The 12,245-nt window shown below is 36.4% G+C and overlaps 1 pseudogene; it reads right to left on the bottom strand.

Annotated features, from left to right (window-relative positions):
- The window catches only part of LOC139129893 (putative surface protein SACOL0050), a 40,154-nt pseudogene extending 32,950 nt beyond the window's left edge, over positions 1 to 7,204 (bottom strand).
- Positions 7,205 to 12,245: the final 5,041 nt, after the last annotated feature.

Raw genomic sequence — 12,245 nt, 5'->3', positions numbered from 1 at the left:
GTTGGAGCCACTTTTTAAATATTGCTGAAAATTTACGTGACACATTGCATCATTTTCATACACACATGACTTATTATGAGTTTACTATCAGGTCATATGTATTACACATCACATTTCCTCAATAATTTCATTCTTTCTCATAATGGTTTAGCCTAAACTTACATCGTTATCAATCCTGATTATGGACCTGTTTACTGGGAATCGGGGGTGAACAAGTTAACCTTTCCAACCCAGACTGAATCATCCTCATTATTTCTAACAAGAATACAGTCACCGGGTGGACCTAGCTACCATGAGATATGGAGGTGTTGCAAGATTAGACTGAAGATCACAAAGGGTTAAAAGAACATTGATATCTTTATCCACTGAACAATTTTGAAAAAGTCTCATCACTATGTTATGTGACAGAGCAAAATCTTTTTGTGCCAAGGAGCAGGGTTATGTCTAATAGTGGCATATTCATACCTAATGAAAGGACTATACTGTTTAATTTAGTAACATATCCAATCGATTTGCCGGGTCATCTTCACACACTGAAGGCGTGTAAGTTAATTGGAAACCTAACTGACGTGTGTGCTGCATCTAAGCGTGCTTGCATTCATGTTACAAATTTTTGTATAGCTATATACACTCAGGCATTCTCATTCTCATACATGTATCATACACTTTTTTGCAAGGTTTTGCTTCCTCTTTTTCAGCTTTTTTAACATTAATAATGTTTTTGCACATACTATCAATATTTTGAAGTCTGAACTAATGAGATGTTGGATCTTAAATCTTTTCCTGTCAGTCTGTCATGTGTGTTGAAGTTTGCATTTTTTTGAGTTTGGTAATTTTTGTCTTACCACACCCCATGAATGTGTTGTTGAGCAATAAAGTAAAGTAAAATAAAGTAAAACTACAAAGAATGATGGAGAAACACATAAACCGATCTCTTTCTCGCTGTTAATCAACAGAGCCAAAGCATGACCTCATCAAATGGTCATTTATAGCGTATCTCTTTCAATGGTGGCCAGGCTTTGTTAATCCCCTCTAGTCTTGTAAATTATGAGATAAGATGAACTCCCTGGCTGAAAAGAATCTTTCAATCCAAAGACAACAGATGAATCATTAATACAATGCATTAATAGAAATATTAAAAAATAATCTCACTTGTTCGCCTGAGCATGTTATAATCCAAAGTAATAAAATTATATTTCCATAATTTTAATGACAATTTGATGCATGCGTGTAGAGATGGGGAGAACACTAAATTATGGATCGGTGATTAATTACCATGAATGAACTATGAAGGCAACCGTCCATACTGTATTATTAAATATGGAGGTGAGAGCATTGTCTTCAAACAGCTTCAAACATAAAATTTACTTTCAGTGAGCAGACGATACAGGAACAAACTGTATAATTGTTGTTCATCACATCACAAGAGTAATTAATTTAACTACCAGGTACTTTTGTAATTAGTGTTTGAATTTCTGTTCATATTAAATTGTTGGAAAATAATATTTGTGGCTGACAATTATACAGCCATGGTTTTCAGGTGCGCAACTTAGCCTCTGAGTTTGTGCACAACATTCTTTAGATGCAACCACAAAACCACAGCCTAGTCTTATCTACACAAATTTCAAATGGTGTTTTTCAAGGCTTAGATGTGAATATATAGTATCAACAGAATTCCTGTCTATTAGACCAGTCTGTGGTATTTTGTGTAACATGCATGTATAATTCCGTGGAGATGATACTTGACGTATTTTGACTGGCAGTGCATTTTCAGTGAGACAAAGCAATAATTCAGCACTACAACTTTTCTCACCCATGAAAGTGAACAGTTGACACCTGTGGACTTCTCCTTTTCGGGCTGACAACCAAATTAATAATTAGCTTCCTATTTTGTTGAAATAATTTTGGATGCCTCAATGCGTTCAAGGATACTCTTTCCACCTGTATTTCAGAATACTGGATTAAAATAGAAAACACACGCAGAATTATGGCTCTACAATACAATAACAATTCTCTATAATATAGATCAGAACGTGATCATAATTATTGGCTGATATGCTGTACTTATGTCACTGCAATTATAACACTCTGAGGGGTCACGAATTAAAACTATTTGCCATCCGTTAGTTGACAAAATGGAATTTAACACTAATCCTACCAGGCAGTATCACTTCTCCATCTTTCAGGTCAGTAAAAGGTGGTATCAAGCCAAAACCATGTATCTTCACCTACTTGGCATGGTATATAAAAGCATGTATGATCAGTACATATGATGTTTATATCTATGCATTCAGAGCCAGGCCATTGTTCAAATTACACTTGTCCTAGCCAACTTTACATGATGGTCACATATGAACTTGGCAAGTATCTAAGTGACATCAAACTCCTCGTCATCATGGATAATTTAGAAAAACACAGTTCATCAGATAAAGAGTAGTACATTACAAATTACATTTTTATTGATTTAGCTTTGTGAAACAACAGCATAAGCAAGTATATTTTATTAAAATGATATTTTTCTGAGGCGTTGATGTCACTCCCCTTTCAAAATCAAAATTGGTTCGGTTTTTGCAATCATTTTGTCTGAAAATAGACAAAAATTTGACAAATCAATCAATCTTTTTTCTCTACAAGTCTAACAACCCTCTTTAAATCTGAAGTACTTGTAAACATGAGCAAGTTTGTCCAGTTATTCAAGAATTACCTCGGTAGTGTTCCCTTTTCATGCCCACAGGGCCTTAAAGATTAAAATGAACTCATGTCACAACTTTGCGTCTGAAAAAGTGTCATATAACTGTGACATAAATAAAATATTTAACTAAACCCCTTGAGGAATCGGGAACCAGTTAAAGAGAACAAATTAGTTGATCCCCTTCTCAACCGTAAAAGCATAATTTATGGTCGTTATAGATTTTTAATAGGAAACACTGCATTTACTTCTCCTTCTTCAGAATATATAGTTTGTGGGTTGAATTTTAACTATCAAAGAATACTAAACAGATTTACCCAGTGAAGATGCAGCTAACATCATTTGAATAAATTGATTTATTTAGTTGCGAAAAAATTACATTATTTATCTAATTCAAGTTGAATTTGGTGACCAAAATTATTTATGTTGATATCGGAAATATAATCAGGATTATAAGTTCATTATTTGATTATTCAATTTGGAAATTATATGGGTAGTCGATGTCCATGAAGATTAATATTAAAAAACATTACTTGAATTGCATCTGATATTTGATAATTGTTTGTTACCAGGATCTTGAAAAATGAAACGGGGTTCATGAGAAACGATTTTCGATTTGGTAAAACTTCCTGAAAAAACTTACGATTTTACTCTTTCACATCAGGATTTCAGGAATCAAAAACGAGGGGTCACTTTGCAAAATTAGGATTAGAGAAAATTTTACCAAAAATTTACTTCTATTTGAAACTGAATGTCACACCCTGTGTTTTTTATTTTCACTGAAAACCAAGATGTAGAATTCTGCTTTTACTCCGTAGGCTCGAGGCCAAACAAATGATACACCAGCAAAGTATTGTAATAAAATTTAAGTCTGAATATGTACGTGTCCCAAAAGTGCATGCACAGTGCATTCTACCTTGAAGTCAATTATTGTGAGTGGTTTATAAATAGAGGGCGTAAATATCCTCAACATGTCATCATCTTTGAAATACATTGCAATAAAAAATACGCAAAAACATAAAAGATAAGATAAAGAAACTACCTATGGAAATGAACTTTTTATTTCATGAATATTTCATGGTCTTGAAATAAAATTAATATGTGAAATATATTTGTCAGAATCAAATTACAATACCCAATTCCTTTAGAAATGAAAGAAATTTAATTTCTTATGTTGGCGATCATAATTCATAAAAACCTTCACAAGAACGTCATGAATTTTTAAAACTTGATTAAGCCAGCAGGCCTGCCAATGCCCTCAGAGAGGTGACTTTAATTTGACCCTAAAACAACCTTCATATGTTCCCCTATCTTGGGTGTTAAATTTCAAATGTATGACAACTGTGTATAACACACATCACCAGCTGTGTTTCAGTGTCCACATTTGCTCAAGTCAGAGAGTAAACACGTGCCTACTTTTACCACATGTCAGGTTAACTTTTGACTTTTTTTAGCATTATGATCGGGTTATAACAAGCTGTTCTTGTCAAAAGTCATTCAATCTCCATATAACTGTGGCCAGGAACTGTGGTCCCCCAAATGTAGGGATGAGTAAATTTTGTTGGTGATATGACATACATGTATTTAGAACACACGTTTTTTTTTGTTGTTTTTTTTTGTTTTGTTTGGTTTTTTTTGGGTTTTTTTAATTTTGCAACACTTGGCTAGCCATAATGCACGGTATCATACACTGGTGTATAGTCTAAGCATGCATTGTGTTTGCCAAGGTTTTTGAAGGCAGTTTAAATCATTTGGGAACACATACTGTACTATTTCTGCTGTCTTCTCAGACAAGAATGCATACCAAAGTGAACTCCAACAACATACCACCCTTCAAGGTTAAAGACACTTCTGATGTTTAAATTTTCTGAACTGATTTGGTCACTTTGAATACACCTTTGTATTTTCTTAAAATAGCCAAATTCACCTACTAGTATGTGTGTAACGTGTAAAATTTCAACGGCATGAGTCAGTGGTGCATAAAATTCAATGGCTTAGGGGGTACACTCCCATAAACTAAAACTGCAAAATTCACTGGCTGGACCTCTAACAGTACCATATACTGTGAGTGTGAGTTTCTCCAGGGTCAAAATCTGGTGTAGAATGTCCTCCCTGAATGTGTGTTTCTCCATGTCACAGTCTAGTCTATCTAGAATCTCTGGTTATATCTTTGGTTGAGAGAATGTTGTCGCCTGATATTTTGAAAGATATACTGGTTCTACTTGATGCAACCCAAATTTTTAACTGTTTGTACCTTTTGTGACGTCACTTACACGTAACTACGGTACTAACAGATGTCAATTACAACCTATTACATTATTTGGTATAATGTCAAATGAGTCTGAGATTTTGTTACAAAAACCATGGAGGTAGTAGGTACTACCTCCATGCACAAAACCAAGCAAACCTAAGAATCTTGTAAGAAGTCCAAAGATGTGCAATGTTTTAACAGAGTTGCCATCAATCTTTTTGGTGAACATAATGAGAAAATATGGTAAAGTATTTAGATGCTAAGTGGAGGTTACTGCCAGCCTATCATCAAATTCTGATTGCAAGATGTAGTACTAGTAGTCTTAAAGCCCAATGCAGTCTTAATCCAAAAATCTAGCATCATATTAAAGGATTGCAATTTCAAAGGAGAACAAAAGACAGAAACACCTCATAATCTTCTTAACACTTTAGTTAACATGGATCCCAGGCCATTTTTGAGTCGGAGATATTAGAGATATAATTACTTCGTACTTGATGTAATTTGTATTAAATACAATTTTGCTACTTAAGTGAGTGATGAAAGTCTCAGGAGATGAACATATTTTATGCAGCGGATTTCTACAGGTAAAACACATATTACATAAGCAAAAGTATTTAGTTTAAAGTTATACAGGAATTTAATGAATTGCAGATGATAAGATTAATGAGTTTGGCCAGTTTCATCACAAGCAGAACATTTTGCCATGACAACGAATACATCTGCTGTTATTATAAAAGTGTTTATGAGATCACTAATTCAAACTCTAGCTGTGGTGTGAAGTCGACTTTTTACCCATAATGCATTTCAGTATGCAGTTTACCCTTTAGCACAAGACAAAAATGTATCTAATTTAGCGAGTGTATGTTTGTTTACTTGTGGACTGGTTTGAGTAAACAGCCCAAGTTCTATACTTGCAGCAACAAATTAGTACCAACTTAAATTTAACATCGCCGAAATTCTTTGAATGGAACTTGTATACCTCTACAACAGAACGCCAGTTCCACTTGCATTGAGCGGTACATGATAAATAAACAATGTAAACATGATAAATAAACAATGTAAACCCCCGCACAGAAATCCAGTCATAGGCGGAACTCTTCAGCAACAATTCTAATATACCTATAGGTCTTCCTCCTGCTTTTTGAGAAGTGAGCTTGTATATACAGTGTACGTTTTACTGTTTGTACGAGATTTGAGCTGTTCCACATCCCCTATCTCTTATGTAGTGTACATGAAAATTGCTCTAACCTGTAGTCTACAAGGTTACGTACACGATATACACGATATACATTATGTCATCACCTGTCAGCGAGATTTCAGCAGTGCGTAATGGTCCTCTTTCTATTCGTTTCATTTTTTTTCCTTAAGTTTTGAATATTTTCCTTTGCTACTGCTCGTTTGAATAGTTTTCATTATTCATTTTACCTTTCCTATCAAAAAGATAAAGTTTAATGAATAATTGCCAGATTGCCACAGTAAAAAAAATACAAAGTCGCAAATGAGAAGCTATTAAAAGCCCGCACGTCTATACTATAGGCTAATAAGCTACAATACTACAGAATGCATGTCATCCTAAGTTTAATTTATTCAATATTTCAAACATTATTGAGAGCCGATAACAGTTATCAGATGGTTGAAATTGCTGCGTTGCCCTACTCTAAGGGTCATTCACCCATAACCGACGAAAGTTCGGCCAAATGTCATGAAATCGGCTGCGATGAACAGAAGTCCCGGGACACGCTTGTACCGTATCATGTGAACCATGTACCGTTCGTACTACAAAGAACGTGACGTGACTAGTGGCGCGCGCCTATGTTCTGACAAAATTGTCGCAAATTAAAATTTTCCATTAAAAAAAAGAAATGTATGACTGTGTACAAAAGCGCCCGGTACTTACCTCAAGCATTTGTTTGTGTAGTTCGAGGGTGCGAACCGCCGTTGCATCTTGATTTTGGTCTTTGCAGTAGACAACGACGAGCGCCTGTTTCTTGAATTTTTGCGGGAAGCTGGTGTCTGCGAAGTCTACAACCCGCGAGGTGCCGTCGTGCTCTGGGAAATGAAAATCCGTCTGTGCATGCACCAGAAAAATTACAATTAAATTTAGAATACACAAACTGAAGCTCTTCATTTTGATGCGTACAGTACCGAAATAAGAAAGAGCCTTTCGCTGATAGAATCACTCTCTCTGTGTATCTTCTAATAGTTGAAGCTGGACGTAGAAGAAAATACGCCTGGAATCCCGCCAAGGAACTTCTCTGCACTATTTTTAGACGCGTCGCTGAAGAAGACCCGAGTACAAGAGTCCCAGTTCACGGATGATACGGTTTGGCGATGTTTCCATTTCCGTCCGACTTATGGCACGACGACAAACCATTCATCTGGAGGACTGTATCGCCAACCATGCAGGATGAAGCGGTCTACCCTTCTACCGTTGAAATGGAAGTGACGGCGAAAACTTGCCGTATTGCATGGGGAGCAAAGGGAGGATGCTGCAGCCGACGAAGGGACATGAAGACTCCTTAGCTTCGTAAGTTTTAGTCAAATGCAGCAGACGACAATATTTGAGCAATTTTTTCCGACATGTCAAAATCTACAGACAACGTGACATTATTCTACATTTTCTGTTTTTTTCAGAAATGTATTTCCTACGTATTTGATTGAAATGCTTGAAAGCGGACATATCACGTGGAGATATTACGCTAAGTCGGTTGACTGTTTACAGATATCACATAAGCTTATCACATGTCGACGACCAAAGTGACGCTTTGCCTTGGTTGGTTTTCAACGGGTTTTTCAATAATAATACTCGACATGGGATGTTGCGAACAGGACACAGGCCTATTTTCTTTGTTCGCCCGCTCGAAGACCCTAATTTCTGACTATTCTTGCCGCAAGAACTTCTGATAAGTGTTTCACTTTGCAGCATATAGGCCTATCATGAAAATTCAATGTCTACTGGAATCGACTCTCTTTTGGTCATAAGCTTAGCCGGGGGATGATTGTGAAGTGTTGAATAAAGTACTGTTTTGTACTCTTTTTTTTCGAAATTTTAAGTGCCGATGGAAACAGCCAAATTCAGACGCGCTTGCAACTAAGCTTAGCCATAGTATTAAACAAGTTACATTCAATTACCGACAAAAATATACCTTGATTCATTTTTATGTCGATACAATTTTCAAGCCTAGAGAAGGAATATTAGTCGTAATGATGGTTGTTATCATGACTTAGCTAGATCCTCGAAGCAGTGTCTCAAAGATGCACCGTATAGGCCTTAATGACGAACACGACGAACTGACTGCATGCAGGGATAAGCTTGATCAATATCGACAGATGATGTAGGTTCATTTAACTGTAGGCCTATATTCGGAATGATGGTATGGTAATGCGACAGAAAATCCAATATCTGCACCTGTGGGCTTCACCAATACGCTATATACCAGTGTGTCTATCCATCGTTGTGTATGTGCAAGAGAGTCACCTGAGTGAGGTATGCCTTATGGAAATGTGTGGGTAGCGTTCTAAAAATGATGTTCGTGCGTGGTGTATGTTCGAAATTTCGAAAATCACCGTCTAATATTCATAATAATGAAGTCATTAATAAAGTTCAGTGTATATTAACATCAACTACATATCTGAGGTCATTGAAGTATTCAGGTCATGCAACCATCCATGTACCCATCTGATTTGGAAAAAAGTTCCAGCGGCAAGGTGCGAAACACATAAGCTTATGCGCGCTCTCTCTCTCTCTCTCTCTCTCTCTCTCTCTCTCTCTCTCTCTCTCTCTCTCTCTCTCTCTCTCTCTCTCAATATTTGATTTTCGGTGACCTGCTAGGCCTCAGCATACAGTCTTTTTAACGCGCATATATTTCATCATCAGAAGCTTATGTACTAATGTTCTTATTGCTTGACTTTTCTCAGCTTTGAGAAGGTTAACTGAAGCGCGATTTGGTATTTTGGTTGTGAAATATACAGCCCTGAGAAGATTGAACATTTACCTAAGTCCTATACTTATAGTACCACCAATATTGAAAACACGAAAAAAAATAGGTATGATGCAAACGTGATAGTCCGAACCACAAATATTGTTATAACGGACGAATGTAGAGCAATGGAAGACAAATTAAACTTTGTTATTTGTGAGAAAATATCCAGAGGTGACGACACGGGGGCTCAGTCATTTATATTTTGTCGTTCTTTGTTTGTTTGTTTATTATTATTTACGAATAGGCCTACGTGGACAGAGTAAATAATCATGTAGCTGAAACATAATGACGTATACATATTTGTTTGAAATACAGCATTTAATGAAAGCCAGAACAGGACGCCCGCTCTGCAGCCCGACCGATCCTTTTGCTGGATAAATACATTCAAGTATTTGAATATATTACTTATTATTTTATTTTCATTTTATGCCATTTTTTCATTTTTGTTAAGTTACCAGATTCAAGGATATAATTTTGAGCCAATCAAAATAAGACATGGATCCACATTAAAATTATCTTTTACTGCAAGAAGGTTCACACTTCGATGATTTCAGTGTATTTCAAGTAAACATCCACCATCATGTTCCAGCTACATTTACTGCACGTGGGTATAAATCGTAAAGAAACAAACAACGAGAAAACATCAACTGAGTCCCCTGTGGTGACGATAGGTCTATTGCCAACGTTGTTTTTTTTTTTGGGGGGGGGGGCTTGAATGTTTGCATATATAAGTCTTTCGCGATAAGTGTTTTTTTGTTTTGTTTTGTTTTTTTGTTTGTTTGTTTGTTTGGGTTTTTTTTTTAGTTTTTTTGCCGGGGTATACGAGATATCATTGTCAATTTCTTAAAACAGAGCATTCGAAATACAGACGTTTTGAGCTGGAAAGACCTTGAAATAAGTGGAAATTTTGGTCTATCTATTTCTGAAGGAATCTAAAATAAATCAGCTAAGGTATCATCAGCGGATTTTGGGGGAAAAAAACAGTATATAGTCCTATCAGCTGACACAGGATCATAGATTTTCTAAAGGTGCTGTCGAATCCCTTAACATGATTTTTGTAGTTTCATAACATTGGCTGCAAAAAGGTGCTAAGTACACCGTTTTTGTAAGCATGATTTCCGCTGGTCAAAACTTTTGACACTTGGTTTACATCGTAAGAATAATATATGTCAGCGCTGGGAATCAGTCCAATTTTCGGTGTTTTGGTTGTGCAGCGGCTCCAGCCTGGGATCGAAACACAGATGCGTGTCCATGCAAAACACCTAGAGGAACTTCAATCAAGGAAAACACTGAAAACAAGGAAAGTGGCGATTTTTTTCTCAAAAGAATGCCGAGCTTTTAGAGGAAACAAACATAGGCCGTCTCATATTTGTGTGATATTGTGTACATACACATCGGCCCATCCGATCCGATATTGGTGTTATTTGTCGTGGAGCTAGGTGGTACGACCTAGGATGATGCGCGGAATGGAACTAGGTTGAGCCAGTGGGATGACGTAGTCGGCAAACTGAAATTCCTAACATACTGGAAACGTCATTCCGCAAATTTGCTCAATTGCAATACAGCTGCACGTCACAACCAAAGGAGTGTCCCTTCAACATACATCTCCCGTGTATTTGTCAAACTATTTACAAGCTAGCGGGTAACTATAGTAACATGTTACTGCAGTGTAGGGTCACTATTAAGCTCATATTGCAGAAGTTTACCGTGAGCCGACTGGCCTGTACTTTGCTCGATGTTGGGACCAGTTTGCATTTTATGTTTCGAAACTTTTGCGGTTCTTAATGTTGTATCACATCGGTCAAAGAGGATTCGGTTTTCCCCATGATAGCTATATACCAGTGTGTGGTAGTTTTATGTTAGTTGTTAGTTGTTACTAGTGTGTGGTAGTTTTATGGGCCAAACCCGACATATGCACAATACTGGAACGCCGAATGTGTATGTATAGATGTATTTTTACACATACACAGTCCAACATATGTATGCATGTACGTACACACACATACACACACACACCACACACACACACATATGTATATATATATATATATATATATATATATATATATATATATATATATATATATATATATATATATATATATATATATATATATATGAGGTCTAGTTCAGACAAAGTGCATCACCGTCGTGCAAAAATCTAGAGCCACTTGAAATGCATTGCATGGTATCCATACGTGGTAATCATATTTTCATAGATGTTGTCAAGCTGTCGACACTACTCAATGGAAATTCTAAACATTGTCAACAGTTCCGCATCACTAGATTTCCAATTAATATTTCAACAACACAGACGAGGTAATTGTGTCAGCTACAAATGCTAATTTAGCGATGTGATGAGCCAAGACAATGTCCACCCTCTCTCTCAGTATATATATATATTCTCTCAGTATATATAAATATATATATATATATATATATATATATATATATTATATATATATATATATATATATATATATATATATATATATATATCCAAGTACATCTTGCATATGAACTGTCTCAGTGTGAAGACAACTAGATAATATAATGCATGATAGGGACAGTCAGCATAATTTGTAATGTAGACATGCACACACACACACACACACACACATATATATATATATACAATATATTTACTGCATATATGCAGAGAGACCGAGAGAGAGAGACAGAGAAATAATTTCCTCAGTTTTGCAATATTGCTGACATTGCGTAAATTTTTTGTTGGTTTTGGAGGCTGGGCACAGGATTACTGTATCTCAGTGTGCTTTGAATCAGCTTTCTTAAATTCTAATATTTCAGAGATCTTTGTGCAGTCTTTTGGGGTGGCTGTAGACGTGATCCAAGTCTGTCCGCATATAAATATTAAATCAGAGTAAATTGACCGTCACGCAAGTGGTAGGATGCTGTGTAGATCATAGGGCAAACATGATGGCCTACAGTAACAGCTGCAACTGGGGTCACTTAAAAGTAACTGATGTGTACGGTTACAACCATCTTTGCCAAAGTTTCTCAGATTCAATCACATCTGTATTGTTAGTACTGCATCTACTTCAAGAAGTTTCGCAGTCTTGTCCAAAGTCTGTGGGCATACAAATATCAAGATAGAGTAAATTGAAGGAATAAACTTGAGCAGACTATCACGGTGACGGTGTGATCATCAAATTGAGGCGATATACTTTGGCAGACTGTTGTGTCGTCAATGCAAAAACCTTGGCCAGGCAGCAACTACTGTGTGCAGGGTGGGGCAGCAAAGTCACTAATGGGACAACCTAGAAGTTGTGCAATTTCTGGCAACCTTTCGGTACCATAG

This window comes from Ptychodera flava, chromosome 3 (assembly GCF_041260155.1).
Source record: "Ptychodera flava strain L36383 chromosome 3, AS_Pfla_20210202, whole genome shotgun sequence".
Taxonomy (NCBI): Eukaryota; Metazoa; Hemichordata; class Enteropneusta; family Ptychoderidae; genus Ptychodera; species Ptychodera flava.
This window is presented reverse-complemented; position numbering and strand designations above follow the sequence as displayed.